Genomic DNA, 22,068 nt, shown 5'->3' on the forward strand with positions numbered 1-22,068 from the left:
TGAGGTTCACTTGCTTACCGGCAAGCTAGTCCTCGTTGTGGCGATTCACTCACTTTGAGGTTCATGTGCTAATTGGCATCATATGCCAAACCCTCAATAGGGTGCCGCACAACCAACACAAGATGAGGATCACACAAGCCACAAGCAATTTACTCGAGTACCTTTTGGCTCTCCGCCGGAGAAAGGTCAAGAACCCCTCACAATCACCATGATCGGAGCCAGAGACAATCACCACCCTCCGCTCAACAATCCTCGCTGCTACAAGCCATCTAGGTGGCGGCAACCACTCAGAGTAACAAGCAAATCCCACAATAAAACACTAACACCAAGTGCCTCTAGATGCAAACACTCAAGCAATGCACTTAGATTTACTCCCAATCTCACAAAGATATTGAATCAATGATGGAGATGTGTGGGAGGGCTTTGGCTAAGCTCATAAGGTTGCTATGTCAATGCAAATGGCTAAGAGGGTGAGCTTGAGCTGGCCATGGGGCTTAAATAGAGAGCCCCCACAAATAGAGCCGTTAGGCTCCTCACTGCACTAAACACGGGGCAACTAGACGCTCTGGTCTGATTGACCAGACGCTGGACGCCAGTGTCCGGTCATGCGATGCAAGCCATGTGTCCCCTCTCTTCAAATACTGAGCGCTCGATCCCAACGGTCAAGTGATGACCGGACGCACTACTGTGAAGTGATCGGACGCTGGACCTTAGCGTCTGGTCATTTCTAGTAAGCATCCAGAAACGAGAAATTATGACCGGATGCGTCCGGTCATGCTTGACCAGACTCACCTAGCATTCGGTCACTCGGCGTCTCCTCTATGCACTGCCATGTTAGTGGGACCAGACGTAGCCCTCCAACGTCTGGTCACTAAGTGACCCAACGTTCGGTCAGAGACCAACGCCAGCGTCTTCGCTGCTTCTACTGACCGGATGCGTCGGTCCTTCCAAGACCAGCGTTCGATCACTTATAGTGACCTCTGTCTTTTCTATATAGGGCACCGATGGCACCGTCGGACTGTCCGCACTCTATGGGCGGACACTCCACCGGTGAAGTTCCTAACCCTTGCTCAAATGTGCCAACCACCAAGTGTATCACCTTGTGCACATGTGTTAGCATATTTTCACAAACATTTTCAAGGGTGTTAGCACTCCACTAGATCCTAAATGCATATGCAATGAGTTAGAGCATCTAGTGGCACTTTGATAGCCGTATTTCGATATGAGTTTCACGCCTCTTAATAGTACGGCTATTGATCCTAAATGTGATCATACTCTCTAAGTATCTCGATCACCAAAACAAAATGGCTCCTACCATTTATACCTTTGTCTTGAGCCTTTTGTTTTTATCTTTCTTCTTTTCAAGTCTAAGCACTTGATCATCACCATGGCATCACCATCATCATGTTATTATCTTCATTTGCTTCACCACTTGGAATGTGCTACCTATCTCATGATCACTTGATAAACTAGGTTAGCACTTAGGGTTTCATCAATTCACCAAAACCAAACTAGAGCTTTCACCGGGCGACGTTTCATTAGGTAGGACGCATCCCATCAGTCAGGATGCGTCCCACCGCATGCCTATCCGCATTAAATAGGGGAAGGGAGAGGATTTTCATCCCATTCCTTCACCTTTCTCCATCTGCCACCTCTCCTCCTTCCTTCCCGCCAAGCCTGTTCGTGCGCCACGGCGGTTTCTAGGAGAGAGAGAGGGTAAAGCGAGGGAGAGGAGAACTCACATATTCCTTCATGAATCTAGAGCACGATGTCAAACTAGAGGCCATCCAATGTAGACGAGGCAGTGCTGGCCACCTTCATCGAGAAGGGACTGCTCTTGCCAAAGGAGGTGGTGAATTAGAGGGCTCCTGCGCTAGGGGAAGCTGTTCCATGACTACGGGCCAAAGAGGTTGTCTCCTTCCTCGCTTTCCATGAGCATGGGCTTGAATATCCCATGCACTATTCTTGCGTAGGCTCCTCAATGAGTGGGGCCTGGAGCTGTAACACCTCAATCCGACTAGGGTGCTGCATGTTGCCAGTTTCATCACCGTCTGTGAGGCCTTCCTTGGGATAGAGCCACATGTGGACCTCTTCTGACGGATCTTCACCGAGCAAGCCTTGTCCGAGGGGAAGCCACCCAGAACCACATTGGTTGGGGGCTTTGCCTTGTAGAAGAAGTCGAGGCCATTGGGTTCCTACCCCGTGTACTCCCCCTATGACTCCAATCAGGGGTGGCATGGTGAGTGGTTCTACATCAGGAACCCAGTAGAGGCACCATTCCCGCTGTTCACCAAAAGAAGGCTCGAGAGGTGGGAGAGCTAGTCATGGGGTCTGAAAGCTCTAGTTTGGTTTTGGTGAATTGATGAAACCCTAAGTGCTAACCTAGTTTATCAAGTGATCATGAGATAGGTAGCACACTCCAAGTCATGAAGCAAATGAAGATCATAGCATGACAATGATGATGCCATGGTGATGATCAAGTGCTTGGACTTGGAAAGAAGAAAGAGAAAAACAAAAAGCTCAAGGCAAAGGTATAATTTGTAGGAGCTATTTTGTTTTGGTAATCAAGACACTTAGAGTGTGTGATCACATTTAGGTTTGATAGCTGTACTATTAAGAGGGATGAAACTTATATCGAAACACGGTTGTCAAAGTGCCACTAGATGCTCTAACTCATTGCATATGCATTTAGGATCTAGTGGAATGCTAACACCCTTGAAAATGTTTGTGAAAATATGCTAACATATGTGCACAAGGTGATACACTTGGTGGTTGGCACATTTGAGCAAGGATGAAGAAGTTAGAGGTGAAAAGAAGTTAGCCTTGCTGGTCACTGAGCGACCGGACGCTGGTCTCAGAGGGACCGGCGTGTCCGGTCAAGTGTGGTAGCGTAGACGCCAGTGTCGGTCATCGACCGGATGCTGGGTCTTGGACTAATCGGACGCTGAGGTCCAGGGTCTGGTCCTATTGTCGGACAGTGCTGAGGAATGTCACTGTGTGACCGGACACTGTCAGGGTCCGGTCAAGCATGACTGGACGTGCCCGGTCAAAGAAAATCATTTCTGGAACCTTACTAGAAATGACCGGACGCTGGAGGCTGAGCGTCCGATCAGTTTGTGCGCTGTGTCCTGTCAACAGATGACCATTGAAATCTAACAAACAGTATTTGAAGCAGGGGACACGTGGCATGTATCACGTGACCGAATGCTGAGGGCCAGCGTCCGGTCGATCGGACCGAAGCATCCGGTCACCCCACGTTATGCCCAATGAAGGGGTACAATGGCTCTATTTCATGGGGGCTTCTATTTAAGCCCCATGGCCGGTTGAAGCTCACACCTTTGGCCATTTTCATTGACATAGCAACCTTGTGAGCTTAGCCAAAGCCCTCCCACTCATCTCCATCATCGACTCATCATCTTTGTGAGATTGGAAGAGAATCCAAGCGCATTGCTTGAGTGTTTGTATCTAGGGGCACTTGGTGTTCGTGTTTCACTGTGGGTTTCGCTTGTTACTCTTGGTGGTTGCCGCCACCTAGACGGCTTGGAGCAGCGAGGATCGTTGAGCGGAGGGTGGTGATTGTCTTCGGCTCCGATCGTGGTGATTGTGTGGGGTTCTTGACCTTTCCCTGGCGGAGAGCCAAAAGGTACTCTAGTGGATTGCTCGTGGCTTGTGTGATTCTCATCTTATGTTGGTTGTGCGGCACCCTATTGAGGGTTTGGCGTGTGAAGCCAATTAGCGCGTGAACCTCCAAGTGAGTGAATCGCCACAATGAGGACTAGCTTGCCGGCAAGCAAGTGAACCTCGGTAAAAATCATTGTGTTCATCATTGATTCCGAGGTGATTGGTCTTCATTGTTCTTCATCCTTGTGATTGATTGGTTCCTTCATCTACATGGCGGTATAACCTTCTTGATCACTCTCTTTACATTACCACAAACTAGTTATCAAGCTCTTTAGTGTAGCTAGTTGTGAGAGCTTAGTTGGTTGGTTGGTGTGACTCTTTAGTTAGTCGTTGAGAGCACACTAACATAGAGTAGTGTCAAAGCTATTATGTGAATAGATACTATCTAAACTAGAATTGTGGTAGGTGGCTTACATTTTGAGTAGGCTAGCGCAATACTTGCTTTGCCTTATAATTGTCTAACCATTTTGTTAAGTATTGTTGTAGAAATTTTTATTAGGCTATTCACCCCTCTCTAGCCATTAGGACCTTTCAAGTGGTATCAGAGCCGTGGTCACCGTGATTTGAGGCTTAACAACCTTTGGTGTAAAAATGGCTCAAATTAACAACACCAAGAAGCCACCCCAATTTGATGGCACAAATTATCCTTATTGGAAGTCAAAGATAACCACACACATCAAATCAATCAATAGAAAGGTGTGGAAGGTGGTAGAAACCAAAATTAAGATTGGCGATCCAGAGAATTCCACCACGGCCGAAGAAGTGCTTCTCCAAAACAATGACATTGCTCTAAGTGCTATTCATGATGCTATTGATGAGGGAACATTTGAGCAAATCAAGAATATTGAGATGGCACATGAGGCATGGAAGAAGTTGGAAGAATCATTTGAGGGCACTCAAGCCGTGAAGGGTGCAAAGGCTTACATTCTCAAGGAGAAGTTTGCAAGCTTCAAGATGAAGGAGGATGAGAGTGTGCCGGAGATGTTTTATAGGCTTCAAGTGCTTATCAATGATCTTAAAGCACTTGGAGAAGAGGTGAAGGATAAGGACTTCTCCCACAAGTTCTTGAGATGCTTACCTTCAAGATTTGGTACATTGGTCACCATTCTAGTGAGAAGCGGTTTGGACACCATGACACCAAACCAAGTGTTGGGAGACATCATGACCGATGATACATATAGAGATGAAGATGAGAAGGAAGAAAAGGAGAAGAAAGATGAGAAGAAGGATGAGAAGAAGAAGAGTGTGGCATTCAAGGCCTCATCATCCAAGGGCAAAGCTAAGCAAGAAACATCAAGTGAAGAAGATGAATCTTAGGATGATGATGATGATGAGAAGATGGCCCTCTTTGTGAAGAGATTTGGCAAGTTTATGGTGAAGAAGGGCTACCATGCTTGAAGAAAGAAGTCCTCATCCAAGAACAAAGAAGTGTCAAGAAGATGCTTCAAATGTGGAAGTAAAGATCATCTTATTGCTCAATGCCCATACAATAGCGATAATGATGATGACAACAAGAAAAATAAGAAGAAGGACAAAAAGGAGAAGAAAGAGAAAAAGGACAAGATGGCCTTCAAGAAGAAGAAGGGTGGTTCATATGCAGTCACTTGGGATAGTGATGCTTCCTCAAGTGTTGATGATGATGATAGTGATGATAACAAGACCACCAAGACGAAGGCATTTGCAAGCATTGCTATTAATGAGAAGCCTTCTTTCTTTGAATCTTCATCGTGCTTCATGGCTAAGGCCACTAAGGTACAATCTTGTGATGATGAAAGTAATGAAGAACATGATGATGAAAATGAACATGAAAATGAAAATGATAGTGATAGTGATAATGATGAGCCTACCAAAGATGAATTGTTTGACATGCTAGAAGATGCTAAAGAACACTTTGACATCAAGAGAAGGGAATACAAAATCTTGCATAAGAAACTAATAGCCCTTAAATAAGCCTTTGATGAGCTCAATGCATCTCATGAGAGGCTAGAGGAAGCCAATGAGAAGCTTGGTAAAGCTCACAAAAAGCTTGAAAAGGCTCATTCCTCTTTGCTTGATGAGCAAAATAAAAAGAAGCATGTTAAAACTTGCAATGTAGGTTTAACTTATGATATAATTGATAAATCACTATCTATGCCTATCATTGTTGCTCCTACTAACCCTTCATGTAGCACTTCCACTTCTACCTCATCTAGTAGTGATGGTCTCATTTGTGATGCCTCACTAGTGGTTGAGAATGAGAACCTCAAGAAGGAGGTCAATAAGCTCACTCACACCTTGGCTAAGGCCTATGGTGGTGAGGACCGCTTGCTTATATGCTTGGGTAGCCAAAGAGCTTCTCTCTACAAAGAGGGATTGGGCTATACCTCCAAAAAAGGTAAGGCAGCCTTTGCTCCTCACAAGACTAGTTTTGTGAAGAACAATGATCGGTTTTGCACTAGTTGCAAGCAAGTGGGTCATAAAGAGCAAGAATGCAACAATAAGAGCAAAAATGCTAATGTATACTCCATAAAGCTTGATTCATGCTATATGCTTACTAAGGGTACAAATGGTGTGAAGGCTAAGTTCATTGGTAAACCATGGATGGGCTCAAAGAAGAAAGCCATTTAGGTACCAAAGAGCTTAGTGACTAACCTTCAAGGACCTAAGCAAGTTTGGGTACCTAAAAAAATTGATCTTCTTTTGTAGGTTAATTACAAAGCTAGAGGAAGGCATTGGGTTCTTGATAGTGGGTGCACTCAACACATGACCGGTGATGCAAGAATGTTCAACTCAATCAACACCAATGGCAATGATGGTTATGATAGTATCACATTTGGTGACAATGGCAAAGGCAAGGTCAAAGGGCTTGGTAAGATTGCAATATCCAATGGCATGAGCATATCCAATGTGTTGCTAGTAGAGAGCTTGAACTTTAATTTGCTATCTGTGGCTTAATTGTGTGATCTTGGATTCAAATGCATATTTTGGGTAGATGATGTAGAGATCATAAGTGTAGATGGCTCTAATTTGATCTTCAAAGGCTTTAGATATGAGAATCTATACTTGGTTGATTTCAATGCTAGTGAAGCTAGATTATCTATATACTTGTTCACTAAATCTAGCCTAGGTTGGTTATGGCATAGAAGGCTTGGTCATATTGGAATGAAACAATTTAATAGATTAGTTAAGCATGACTTAGTTAAAGGCTTGAAAGATGTTGTGTTTAAAAAGGATAAGCTTTGTAGCTCTTGTCAAGCCGGTAAACAAGTTGGAAACACCCATTCTAAGAAAAGCATGATGAGCACTAATAAAGCATTTGAGTTATTACACATAGATTTGTTTGGGCCAACACAATACACTAGTATCGGTGAAAACAAATATGGCTTTGTGATAGTGGATGATTATACTAGATACACATGGGTATTCTTTCTAGTGGACAAAAGTGATGTGTTTGTAATATTCAAATCATTTGTCAAAGGCATTCACAATAAGTTTGAAACAACCATCAAGAGAGTTAGAAGTGATAATGGCAGTGAGTTTAAGAACACTAGAATTAATGAGTTGTGTGATGAATTTGGAATTAGACATCAATTCTCGGCCAAGTACACTCCACAATCAAATGGCCTTATTGAGAGGAAGAATAGAACACTTATTGATATGTCAAGGTCTATGCTTAGTGAGTACAATGTGAGTCAATCTTTTTGGGCCAAAGCTATCAACATGGCTTGCTATTGTAGCAACCGCCTCTATTATCACCCATTGAAAGAGAAGACACCATATGAGCTCTTGAATGGTAGAAAGCCCAACATTACATATTTTTAGGTCTTTGGTTGCAAATGCTATATCTTGAAGAAAGGCACTAGATTGGGCAAGTTTGACAAGAAATGTGATGAAGGATTCCTACTTGGTTATTCCACTACAAGCAAAGCATATAGAGTTTGAAATTTGGATAGTGGTACTCTTGAGTAAGTCATGATGTTGAATTTGATGATACCAAGGGTTCACAAGTAGATAATGAAAACTTGGAAGATGTTAGAGGCATTCAACTTTCAAATGCCATGAAAAACATGGATGTTGGTGAATTAAGGCCTAGGCAAGTGAATGATGATGAAGATAATCAAGTGCAAGTGCTCTCTAACTCAAATGTGCAAGATGATACAAATCAAGTTAGTACAAGTGGCTCTCATGATAATGAACAAGATCAAGTGACTAGTACATCATCTCAATCCAATAATCAAGCAAGTGCAAGCAATCAAGTTCCAATACTCCAACCAACAAATGTTGTAAGGGATCATCCATTGGACACTATTATTGATGATATTTCTAGAGGTGTACAAATAAGATCAAGATTGACATCATTTTGTGAGCATTTTTTATTTGTGTCATCTATTGAATCAAAGAAGATAGATAAAGCATTGAAGGATATTGATTGGGTGAATGCTATGCATGAAGAATTGAATAACTTCACAAGAAATCAAGTATGAGAATTAGTAGAGAGACCAAAAGGACACAATGTGATTGGAACCAAATGGGTCTTTAGAAACAAGCAAGATCAAGATGGGATAGTAGTAAGGAACAAAGCAAGATTGGTCGCACAAGGCTATACACAAGTTGAAGGTCTTGACTTTGGAGAAACATATACTCCGGTTGCTAGATTGGAAGCAATTAGAATCTTGCTAGCCTATGCTTGTGCCCACAACATCAAGCTATATCAAATGGATGTTAAGAGTGCATTTCTAAATGGCTACATCAATGAAGAAGTATATGTTAAGCAACCTCCCAGTTTTGAAGATGATATGAAGCCCAACCATGTATACAAGTTGAAGAAAACTTTATATGGCTTGAAGCAAGCACCTAGAGCATGTTATGAGAGATTGAGGGACTTCCTACTCTCTAAAGGGTTCACAATGGGCAAGGTTGACACCACTCTTTTCATCAAGAAGATTACAAAAGATCTATTTTTTGTTGCGAATATATGTTGATGATATCATATTTGGATCAACCAATCAAGACTTTTGTAAAGAATTTGGAAAAATGATGGCTAATGAGTTTGAGATGTCCATGATTGGAGAGTTGAGTTACTTCCTTGGTCTTCAAATCAAGCAATTGAAGAATGGTACATTTGTGAGTTAAGGCAAGTACATCAAGGACATGATCAAGAAGTTTGGAATGATTAATAGTAAAGCCATTAGCACACCAATGGAAACAAATGGCAACTTGGATAGTGATGCAAATGGCAACATGGTGGATCAAAAATTGTATCGGTCTATGATTGGAAGCCTACTTTATGTGACCACATCAAGGCTAGATGTCATGTTTAGTGTATGCATGTGTGCAAGATTTCAAGCCTCATCAAGAGAAAGTCATTTAAAGGCTACAAAGAGGATATTGAGGTACTTGAAGCATACACCAAATGTTAGTTTGTGGTATCCCAAAGGAGCAAAGTTTGAGCTAGTTGGTTACTCTAACTCAGATTATGTGGGATGCAAGGTTGAAAGGAAGAGCACCTCGGGTACATGTCAATTGTTGGGAAGATCACTTGTTTCATGGTCATCAAAGAAGCAAAATAGTGTTGCATTATCAACCACCGAAGCTGAATACCTATCCATCGGTAGTTGTTGTGCACAAATACTTTGGATGAAGGCCACTTTGAGTGACTTTGGAATCAAGTTCAAGAAAGTGCCATTACTATGTGACAATGAGAGTGCATTCAAGTTGACAAACAATCTGGTTCAACATGCAAGAACAAAGCACATTGATGTCCGCCACCATTTCATAAGAGATCACCAACAAAAAGGGGACATTTGCATTGAGAGTGTAGGCAGCGAAGATCAACTTGCTGATATACTCACCAAGCCATTAGATGAGAAAAGGTTCTGCAAGCTAAGGAATAAGTTGAACATATTGGATTTCTCAAATATGTGTTGATGCACCCTCACTTATATGACATGCCTCTCCTTCGAGCAATCTAAGGTAAAAGTTGATTGGCATGACATACATCCTTGCTAAGGACATGTTTAGTGCATCTAGTCACATTTTAAATTTTATTAGGACCTTTCAAGTGGTTCAATTATTATTAGGCTCATTCATGAAAATCAAATGAATTTGATGTTTATATGGTATCACTGTTGCTTCTATGCTTGACTTGATCTAGTGGTAGCATATGACATGTTTATGGGCTTGTAAACCTAGTGTTTGATCTAGAAAATATGCTCTAAGTGTTTAACTCAACATGGTACAAGATAACCCTTACTTAGAGGTGTGAAGAAGCTTGTCCTTGGATCAAACCGAGTTAAATATCTTTAGTAAATAATCTAGATTGGACCAAATTTAGAAAAATGATCCTCACTCCATTGATTGACATTGATAAATCTCAACTGATCTATAAACCTTTGTGGTCATTGATGACAAAGGGGGAGAAGTAGTGCACAAAGATATTAGTACATGGGGAGAAAGATAAAAGACATATTAGTGTACTAAGATGGTGAAAAGACAACAAAGGTGGAAAACTTGACATAGGGGGAGAATTGAGCACACAAGTAGGGGGAGCAAGCTCATGAACTTGTATGGTGCATTTGAATGTGCATTTCATATGTTTGCTTGCATGGCATAAGTTTTAAATTTCAACATCCATGCTTATGTGGTGTATGCTAGTTGTAAGATTGAATGATGAAATGAAATCACTAGATAACTTTCATTTCCAAGTAAGTTTTTACATGTGGTATCTTTTCAAAGCATTGTTTCCAAGTGGTATAAAGCTAACCATGGTGCAAAGGATGATATAATGGTGCACTCCGAGTGGTATCACGCTTCAAAGGTCCATCTTTTACACCTTAGCATCATTTGGTAGACATTGTTTCCTATATTTTCTATCTAAGCATATGTGCAAGCTATAATCCAAACTCTTAGAACATATGTAGGGGGAGCAATTGCTACCATTTAGGGTTCATGAAACTTGTCCATATTCTTTTACACATGGTAAATATGCTTGGACAAGCAACATGGATTCAATTGAATTTCAATTCATATCTTTGTAAAAGGGTTGTTATCAATTACCAAAAAGGGGGAGATTGAAAGCTCTAGTTTGGTTTTGGTGAATCGATGAAACCCTAAGTGCCAACCTAGTTTATCAAGTGATCATGACATAGGTAGCACACTCTAAGTCATGAAGCAAATGAAGATCATAGCATGACGATGATGATGCCATTGTGATGATCAAGTGCTTGGACTTGGAAAGAAGAAAGAGAAAAATAAAAAGCTCAAGGCAAAGGTATAATTTGTAGGAGCTATTTTGTTTTGGTGATCAAGACACTTAGAGAGTGTGATCACATTTAGGTTTGATAGCCATACTATTAAGAGCGGTAAAACTCGTATCAAAACATGGTTGCCAAACTGCCACTAGATGCTCTAACTCATTGCATATGCATTTAGGATCTAGTGGAATGCTAACATCCTTGAAAATGTTTGTGAAAATATGCTAACATATGTGCACAAGGTGATACACTTGGTGGTTGGTATATTTGAGCAAGGGTAAAGAAGTTAGAGGTGAAAAGGAGTTAGTCTTGCTGGTCAGTGAGTGACCGGACGCTGGTCTTAGAGGGACCGACGTGTCTAGTCAAGTGTGGCAGTGTAGACGCCAGTGTCAGTCATCGACCGGACGCTGGGTCTTGGACTGATCAGACACTACGGTCTAGGGTCCGGTCCTATTATCAGACAGTGCTGAGGAATGTCACTGTGTGATTAGACATTGTCAGGGTCCGGTCAAGCATGACCGGACGCGTTCGGTCAAAGAAAATTGTTTCTGGAACCTTACTAGAAACGACCGGACGCTAGAGGCTGAGCGTCCAGTCAGTTTGTGTGCTGTGTCCGGTCAATAGATGACCATTGAAATCTAACAAACAATATTTGAAGCAGGGGACACGTGGCATGTATCACGTGACCGGACGCTGAGGGCCAGTGCCCGGTCGATCGGACCAGAGCGTCCGGTCACCCTGTGTTGTGCCCAGTGAAGGGGTACAACAACTCTATTTTGTGGAGGCTTCTATTTAAGCCCTATGGCCAGTTGAAGCTCACACCTTTGTCCATTTTCATTGACATAGCAACCTTGTGAGCTTAGCCAAAGCCCTCCTACTCATCTCCATCATTGATTCATCATCTTTATGAGATTGGGAGAGAATCTAAGTGCATTGCTTGAGTGTTTGCATCTAGAGGCACTTGGTGTTCATGTTTCGCTGCAGGTTTCACTTGTTACTCTTGGTGGTTGCCGCCACCTAGATGGCTTAGAGCAGCAAGGATCATTGAGCGGAGGGTGGTGATTGTCTCTGGCTCCGATCGTGGTGATTGTGAGGGGTTCTTGACCTTTTCCCGACGGAGAGCCAAAAGGTACTCTAGTGGATTGCTCATGGCTTGTGTGATCTTCATCTTGTGTTGGTTGTGCGGCACCCTATTGAGGGTTTGGCATGTGAAGTCAATTAGCGTGTGAACCTCTAAATGAGTGAATTGCCACAACAAGGACTAGCTTGCCGACAAGCAAGTGAACCTCGGTAAAAAATTATTGTGTTCATCATTGATTCCGAGGTGATTGGTCTTCATTGTTATTCATCCTTATGATTGATTGGTTCCTTCATCTATACGGTGGTATAACCTTCTTGATCACTCTCTTTACATTACCACAAACTAGTTGTCAAGCTCTTTAGTGTAGCTAGTTGTGAGAGCTTGCTTGCTTGGTTGGTGTGGCTCTTTAGTTAGCCGTTGAGAGCACACTAACATAGAGTAGTGTCAAAGCTATTGTGTGAATAGATACTATCTAAACTAGAATTGTGGTAGGTGGCTTGTATTTTGAGTGGGCTAGCACGACACTTGCTTTGCCTTATAATTATCTAACCATTTTGTTAAGTGTTGTTGTAGAAATTTTTATTAGGCTATTCACCCCCCCTCTAGCCATTAGGACCTTTCAGGGTCCCTCCAGTTGGTAGAACAAGCTAGAGTTCATTGAGGCAGAGCTTCAGAAGCTGGTGTAGCATGACCTCGATGGGCTACGGGTGTTCCACACCTTCTTTTGCCATCGAGTCACTCCGCTGGTGGAGAGGAGGCGGTCGATGTGGGCATACTCTAGCCCAACGGATCCTAATCGTGCATCGCTAGAGGAGTTGCTGAAGGACAAAGTCTAGAGTTGACTCAACCAGGTGCTGCAACGGAGGGATAAAAAGTCCCTTGAAGAAAGCCTAGACCTCTTCGCGCCGTGAAGCTATCCAATCTGGTATGCTCCCCTCTTTTTATTCCGTGACCTTTTTCCCTCTTGCTTTCCCTTGTTTTGACTACGAGTCATCCGTTTCATAGGGAGTCACGGTGATGAGGATATGGCACCTTCGGATATGAACAATGATTATAAGGTGCGCTCGTTCCTACATTTGCATAGTGGTTTTGGTTATAATTCACTTGGTTCTATATGTACATGTCACTATTTGATTGTAGGTTCAAATGTGTTTCATAATAGAAGTTCATCAAAGTTGAACTTTTGGTTCGTCGGCAGCCCGACAGTGCCTCATTGGGAAGGCCATAACTCATCCATCCGGAGTGCGATCGAGGTCAATGAGCACTTGATGGAAAGCTTGTTTGATAAGCTTTCAAATAGATCTAGTACCATCTCAATATCGCATCGGCAAGGCCTCCAAATCACCAATATATTCTATCGCTATTTCTGGCGGGAGCTACACTATCGTCATGGGCTTGTTAGACATCATTGGGACCTAGGCCCAAGTTGGAGCATGCCCCAAGAAGATGGAGAACACCTAAGAGATGGCCTTGGACATCCTCCTCCTTGGCCACCACCTTAGGAGGCCAGCAAGGACGTCCAAGCCAAGCCAGAGGCCCAGTCCAATCCGAGTTCGAGTCTGCCTCGGCCGTCAGGACTAGTCTGCAATAAAATGGACGCCCAGGATGCATCCGGACTCCGTTTTTGATGATCCACATATGGATGGAAAGATAATTTGATAAGGAAACCAATCCAAGTGGTTTCACATCAAAAGCTCTTCGTAATCAACAGGAATCGTCGAAACAAGTCAGTGTCCAGAATCTGCTAGGGTGTTGCGACACCTTCTTTTGGTCCGTTGGACCGTGTATTGTGTTTGGGCCTATTAGGGGGCGTGTCCAGGGTAGGCGATGACCCTAAGACCTTTATAATCATATGCCGCCACTGTCATTAGGTTTTGGGTTTTGCTTAGATTAATCTGTGAAGAACAGTTTCGTCGTTCATCGGTTTGTGAGACCCCAACTCGTGAGATTAATCATTCATCTGCAATTTGGTTGCTTTCTTTCTTGTTCTTGCTTGTGTTCTTCATTGTGCAGGCAGGGATTAGCCTTCTTGGCGAGGTCAACCTAGTCTGTGACTTGGTTGATAACCAGAGGAGCTATGGTGCTAAGATTGTAGGGTTCGATCTTTTGATCTGAAGCCGGATCGATGTGTCATTCTCCGCCACAACGATAGTTACCATCACCTGACGGAAGATCGGGATTTCCGTCTCCATTAAGTGGTAATTAGAGCTAAGGTATACCATCAGGTTCACTTTTATTCCCTAGTTTGAGAGTTTCGCATTCGTCCTATAGTCCAATGCTATACTTTTATTTCCTATCCTAGAACCTTCCGCGCCATAGCCTTTGCATATTTCAGTTTCAGATTCCATTGTTGAGTTTGTATCCTAGGTCAAAGTCTTGTTGCTGGTTTAGATTATATTCTTTTCTAGTTTGTGTTGATCCCTCCACCCACCGCTATTCCGTATCACCATCGGTTTGCATCTTGTGTCCACTAAAACCCATATTCGAGCAGCCTCGTTAAAATAGTCATAACTTTTGCATCCGAACTCGAAACGGGAAAAATTTTATATCTATAGAGAACGCTAGAAAATTTTATATCTATTTCATCCCAGCAAAGCTAGGTTCACAAAAATTAGATTTGCGAAATTCGATTAGAAAAATTGAGTTTCTGGGCCCATAAGTTTTGGTATGCTTTTTAGAGCACAGTCCTAATTTTCTATAGGCCACATCTTTTATTCAATTGAGCTCAAATTTTTTGTGGTTTATTCTTGTGTGCTCCTTGCTGAGAAAAAAATATCAAAAGAGCAAAAGAAAAAAAAAGACTGGACAAAAAAAATAAAAGAAAAAAAATAGTAAAAGAGAATAGAAGATATCGAAAAGGAGCACATAAGGAACACTCAATAGCTCTATTGTTTGTGGTACCTTTTGCCTTGTTCATATCCGTTGCTACCTTTAATACTTGTTTCCTTTCATCCTTGTTTCCTCTCTTGTTTATCACAACTGGTGATAGGAACACGTATAGGCCAGCAACTAGGACAAATGCTCTGGACATTTATTCAATATTGCTGTCTATCACTGACTTGTGTGCCACATATATATATTTGTTTTTTTTTCGTGCCTCCCAAGCTCCACATATATACTTCAGATCAGTACAGAAAAAAAGGTCCTTGCAATCTCGGTACCACTACCTCATAGATATCACAAACCAGCCGCCGGTTGTACCGCCCACTGCTTGCATTGGTAAGAACTTTGTAAGAGCTTGGTAAGATGCTTCCACTTGCTGTCAAAAGTGACACCACTGCAACCACATAGTCATTTGATAGGGATAATATTTTTGTATTGTCTTTTGCTGTCTTCTAACAATGATAGGTTGTTCGTATCCATCGACTTATGATGGTATAGGTGCTGATAAGTACATGGAGTGGAAAATTGCCATCGACAACATATTTGCTACTCGCTTTATGTGTCTAAGGAGGAAGGTAAAAAATGCAGCTAGTGTTTTGCGACATTCTGCTTTATCTTAGTGGAAGTCTTTAGATCCTTCTGATAAACCTCAAACTTGGAATGATATGAAACTTCTTATGCGAGAAACCTTTGTTAATCCACCTCTGTTTTGATTTCATATGATGAGGTGCACCATTTGGAGGAAGAATCTGTTGTTATTCCTCTTACTATGACTAACCTTCTGTAGGATAATATCCATAAGCGAGAGGATGACATGGAAGAAAATGAGGAGCTCACAACCTCATATGCAAATTCAGAACCATCACTTCATAATGCACCTATTACTCCTGCTGAGAACACAGGTAATGCCCATGGTGTTACACTCACGGAAGGTGAAAATTGTCTTAATGTACTAAATTTTTCCACAAACCATGCTATCATAGAGCAATTGTTAGTGGAACCCTCTCTTGATTTATCTTTGTCCCGTGATAATTTGCTTGATGTTCCTTATGATAAAGATGAATTAGTTGATGATGCTTCAGTTTTCCATGTTTTGGAACCAATTACTTATGCTAAACATAAACGTTTGCTTCCCATTGCTACCGAAAAAAAGAAAAGAAATTATTGTATTCTTCAAATACTTTGGGTTATATTGAGTTTGATACTTTATATGCTCTTAGTAGTTTAGAAGAGAAACTTAAATGTGTTGAATTGCCATAGTTGTCTTCTTGTATATATCATTTTATTGGAAAATATAATTGTAAAGGAGAGTATATGGTGCATCGTGTCTATATTTGTTCAACTCTGAAATCTCCTAATATTGCGCAAAAGTATGATCAACCAAAGGATTCCAATTGCTATAATCTTGTCATGTCGAGTTTCCCTAGTTTTGTTATAAAGAAACATGTTAAATTTCAAGAAGGAGAGCAATGTTGGCTACTACCAACAACGTTTCCTTCAGCTAATCCCAAACCGAGGACGGTTTGTTGTCAAGAAGGGGAGGATGATGAGGACATGGCACCTTTGGATATGAACAATGATTATAAGGTGCGCTCGTTCCTATATTTGCATAGTGGTTTTGATTATAATTCACTTGGTTCCACATGTACATGTCACTATTTGATTGTAGGTTCAAATGTGTTTCATAATGGAAGTTCATCAAAGTTAAACTTTTGGTTCGTCGGTAGCTCGATAGTGCCTCATTGGGAAGGCCATAACTCATCCATCTGGAGTGCGATCAAGGTCAATGAGCACTTGATGGAAAGCTTGTTTGATAAGCTTTCAAATAGATCTAGTTCCATCTCAATATCACGGTGGCAAGGCCTCCAAATCACCAATATATTCTGTCGCTATTTCTAGCGGGAGCTACACTATCGTCATGGGCTTGTTAGACATCCTTGGGACCCAGGCCCAAGTTGGAGCACGCCCTAAGAAGATGGAGAACACCTAAGAGATGGCCTTGGACATCCTCCTCCTTGGCCACCACCTTAGGAGGCCAACAAGGACGTCCAAGCCAAGCCAGAGGCCTAGTCCAATCCGAGTTCGAGTCTGCCTCGGCCGTCAGGACTAGTCTGTAATAAAACAAACACCTAGGACGCATCCGGACTCCGTTTTCAATGATCCATATATGGATAGAAATATAATTTGATAAGGAAACCAATCCAAGTGGTTTCACATCAAAAGCTCTTCGGAATCAATGAGAATCGTTGAAACAAGTTAGCGTCCAGAATCTGCTAGGGTGTTGCGACACCTTCTTTTGGTCCATTGGACCGTGTATCGTGTTTGGGCCCATTAGGGGCGTGTCCAGGGTAGGCGATGACCCTAAGACCTTTATAATCATATGCCGCCACCGTCATTAGGTTTTGAGTTTTGCTTAGATTAATCTGTCAAGAACAGTTTTGCCGTTCATCGGTTTGTGAGACCCCAACTCGTGAGATTAATCATTCATCTGTAATTTGGTTGCTTTCTTTCTTGTTTTTGCTTGTGTTCTTTGTTACGCAAGTAGGGATTAACCTTTTTGGTGTGGTCAACCTAGTCCGTGACTTGGTTGATAACCAGAGGAGCTGTGGTGCTAAGATTGCAGGGTTCGATCTTTTGATCTGAAGCCGGATCGGTGTGTCATTCTCCGCCACAATGATAGTTACCATCACCTGATGGAAGATCGGGATCCCCGTCTCCATTACTCATCCACCATGGCAGTAGAAAAAATAGAGGGAGGAGGAGCAGAGCGATGGTGCGGCGTGAGATAGCGGGGAAAAGTGAGGTGCACGTGGGGCTCAGCACGACCAGCAGACGGAGTGAAAACACGGCCGCGCATACACGAAGGCCATGGACGCTGCCACGATGGGTACTTGGCTCAGCCAAGGTAGGCAGGGCGAGCAAAGGCAGATAATAGAGGCAGACAAGACAAGCAATGGAGCCAAGGAAGGCAGGCAATAGAGGCAAGGGGACAGAGCGAGCAGCAACTCGGCAGTAGCAAGTACGCAAGCGGGGCTCACTCATGGTGGGTAGCTAATCAAAGTGAGGCGCGGCAAGGAAAAGTCACCATCACCGTAGAGGCCGGGGGCCGGATGGCCCTGCCATGGTAGGTGAATTAAAATACCAGAAGAGTGCCACGACGAGCGACAAGATGGTGAGCAATAGCAATATCAGGCGAGTACGCAGTACGTCACGCCATGGAAAGCAAATGAAGCATGTAGAGCTGCTGCTGCATTGTCTCTTGTCTGTTACGTGCTTTCACGCCAATCACGTGAATTTATGAAGCGGTAACACCACAAGGTCATTAATTCGACGAGACAACGGAGGCAGTGGCTACTCGACGGTGGCTCAGCCTACTCAGCATGATCATGTTGATGTAATGACACCGAGCTGGGTGGGAGCAGGGCCACATGCCCCGCTTCTGACACCCCTACGTGATGGACCAATTCAAGAATCGCGCTCTCAAATATTCATTTTTCCAAGCTGACTATATATTTTCAAACACGGCTAAAGTACTAAAGTTTGTTACTCGATATTTTAAATGCAATAAAAAATTATGCTCTGAATTTTTCTTAAGTATTATATACCAGTCATATTGTATTTTTGTTTATAAATTTGTTTTTCATGCTTAATCAAATAAACAAGCCATTAGCCCTTTTATTTGCTATCAGACATTTTAAGCACTAGTCCATACGTCATACTAACTCGTAGAAACAAAACATCTAGAAACTAATTAACCCGTTGTTCAATATAATTCACCAAAATTGATACTTTTAAATCCAAGTTAAATTTTAAAATCCGAGACAATCGTTTTGGTAAATCCTCTTAGGTCTAAATCTCGATGCTAAGCAAGCTCGTAACACCAGAGGTGTTACAGCGTGCTTCCTTGACACAGAACATCACCACATCTCTCCGTATCCCACCCACCACCGATGGACGTGATCGTAGGCTCACGACGCTCCACCGAGGTCACGACGACGCCCATGTCCCCTTCATCATCAGAGGTGCTCACATCGCCACTGAAAGCATCTAGGCCCCTAGTTGGATTTCGGTGATTAATGTCAATACAAGATTACTATGACTAACGTGTGTTTTGCAGAGGCAATTAAGTTAGGTCATGGTAATGGAGATCGATTGGGCAATCGAGGTTGTCATGCCCCTACGATGGAAATCGTTTCGGTTTTCAGAGGATGGACGACAAGGTTAAGGATAACTAGTTCTAAGTGTCGATTGGAGTTGGAGAGACACTTAGAGTAGTTTAGGACTTTGTTTTTTCCTTTGGCCGTACTATGAAGGGGGGTATGAACGGGTAGCTTGACCTAGTTGAGTCTAGTGAGTTAGGTGTGGTGCACACTTGTTAAAACTAGCTCTAGGTAGCTCCTATGAATGCCTAAGATCCTTTGGAGCAAACTTCATTCACATATGTTCGAAAGTTGAAAGTGAATGGAGGGTCAAACACTGACTGGACGCTGGCTCCGGTGCGACCGGACGCTGGCCGCAGGGTCCGGTCAGTTCGTTTGACTGAGGTGGTTAAGTCTGTTGTGACCGGACGCTGGAGGGTCGTGTGACCGGACGCTGAGAGCTAGCGTCCGGTCGACTCCAGTAAGGGTCCAGACTTGGAAAAGTGTGACCGGACGCGTCCGGTCAGTGCGACCGGACCCTGAGGGTTAAGCGTCCGGTCGAGTCCAGTAAGGTTCCAGTAAGGGTTTTATGCGACCGGACGCGTCCGGTCAGTGCTGACCGGACCCTGCCAGCGTCCGGTCGACTCTTTAAATACTGGTTCGCGGGTAGAACTGACCGGAGCGTCCGGTCATCACGACCGGAGCGTCCGGTCACCCCGCAGAAGCTCATAACGGATAGTTTTTCAGGCTGCCTTATAAATAGAAGCTCCACTCGTGAGTGGAGTAACTTTTGCTCATTCCAACAGCTGAGAAACACGTTTGTGAGTGCCAAGAAGAGCAAGTTCCTAGTGAGGTGTTTGTGATTTGAGAATCCAAGAGAGTAGCCTCACTAGCAAATCAAGAGTAGCAAAGTGTGCATCCATCGTCTCATTAGGCTTCGCGTGGTCAAGTGAGAGTTCGTGCTTGTTACTCTTGGTGATCGCCATCACCTAGACGGCTTGGTGGTGATTGGGAGTTTGGTGTTCACCCGGCGGAGCTTGTGGGTGACCCGACTCAAAGTTGTGAGCGGCTTTGGGTGATTCGCCGCGACGGAGTGTCGAAGAATCAACCCGTAAAGAGCACTTGATCCTTGCGCGGATCAAGGGGGAGCTACACCCTTGCGCGGGTGCTCCAACGAGGACTAGTGGAGAGTGGCGACTCTTCGATACCTCGGCAAAACATCGCCGCGTTCCTTTCTCTCCCTATTTACTTTGAGCACTTACTTTGAGTATTTACTTTAAGCAATTCAATACTTGTTTTACATCCATAGAATTGCTTGCTTGAGTAAGGTTGGAACATAGGTGGTGAGTTCGGTGTGCATTAGTTTGATAGAAACACTTTTCTAGGCACAAGGGGTTAATTGGGCTATCCGTAGGATTTGTTTATTGCAAGAGAATTTCGAATTAGCCCAATTCACCCCCCCTCTTGGGCATCTTGATCCTTTCAATTGGTATCAGAGCCTCGTGCTCACGTTTTTAAGCTTAATCGCTTAGAGCAAGATGTCTCACGGGGATGGACCTCCTCCTATCTTTGAGGGAGATGATTTTCCATATTGGAAAATCCGCATGGAGGCATACTTAGAAGCTCTAGATATTGGAATTCTTAGAGCCGCCTCCCAAGGGTTCCCCGCACCTAGGAATGCCGCACAACTTCAAGGCGATGAAGTAAATTATGAAAAATGGAATGCAAAGGCTCGCAACACCATTTTTAGAGGCCTTTGCAAAGAGGTGTTCAATCGTGTAAGGAATCACAAAGACGCCCATGCACTATGGTCGGACGTTTGTGCGCTCCATGAGGGAACCAAGAGTGAGCGTGAGGAACGCTATCATCTTGTGATTAAAAAGCTAAATTCTTTTGAGATGTTTCCCAAAGAAAGTGCTAATGAGATGTATTCTCGATTAAATGTTCTTGTAGAGGAAGTCAATGGGCTTGGACTTACTCAAATGTCACCATCCGACGTTGTGAGAAGAATCTTGAGTGTCCTCCCCATTGACAAATATGGGCACATTGTGACCGTGCTACATCAAGGTGATCTTTCCACCGCTACACCGACACAAATCTTGGGAAAGATCAATGCTCATGAGATGTACATGCACATCACACCACAAGACGGCTCATCCTCTACAAAGAAGAAAGAGAAGGACTTAGCATTCAAAGCTAGCCAAGACAAGGGCAAAGCAAAACTTGAGTATGAGAGCTCAAGTGATGAAGATGATGAAGAAAGTCTTGCCCTCATGGTGAAGAAGACCACCAAGATGCTAAAAAGGCTAAATAAGAGTGGCATCAAGTTTGATGGCAAGAAGAAGAAGTTCTTCACAAGCTCAAGAAGAAAGCCAATCTCCGAGATGGATTGCTACAATTGTGGCGAACTTGGCCATCTAGCTCATCAATGCACAAAGCCCAAGAAAGACAAGTTCAAGAACAAGGGCAAGAAAGATGATTCAAGTGATGAAGATGAAAAGAAGAAGAACAAGCCATACAAGAAGAGAGATGGCAAAAAGAGGGACTTCTACAAGAAGAAGAAGAGTGGCAAGGCCTACATTGTCGGTGATTGGCTCACGGACATTGATTCATCAAGTGGATCATCCGATGATGAGAGTGACGATGAAAAGGTGGCCGCCATTGCTATTGATCTTGCATCTTCACCACCACCATCGCCATCATCCTCTACACACCTATGCCTTATGGCCAAAGGTGAACGCAAGGTAACTAAGAGTGATGATAGTAGTGATGATGAACATGCTAGTGATGATGATAGTGATAGCGATGATGATGACTCACCTACATATGACGATCTTGTCAAAATACTAAGAAAATATACAAAGATCATTAGAAAGAGTAGAGCTACAAATGAAAAACTTGATGCTAAAAATGATTCACTCTTAGCTAAGTGTGATACATTAGAAAAGGCTAATGATGAGCTCAAAGAAACAAATGATTCTATATCATCCAAACTCAAGGAGCTCAAAGCTTCTAAGAAAGAGCTTAAAGATAAAAATGAAAAACTTGAGTG

Source organism: Miscanthus floridulus, chromosome 8 (genome assembly GCF_019320115.1).
Source record: "Miscanthus floridulus cultivar M001 chromosome 8, ASM1932011v1, whole genome shotgun sequence".
NCBI classification, from domain to species: Eukaryota; Viridiplantae; Streptophyta; class Magnoliopsida; order Poales; family Poaceae; genus Miscanthus; species Miscanthus floridulus.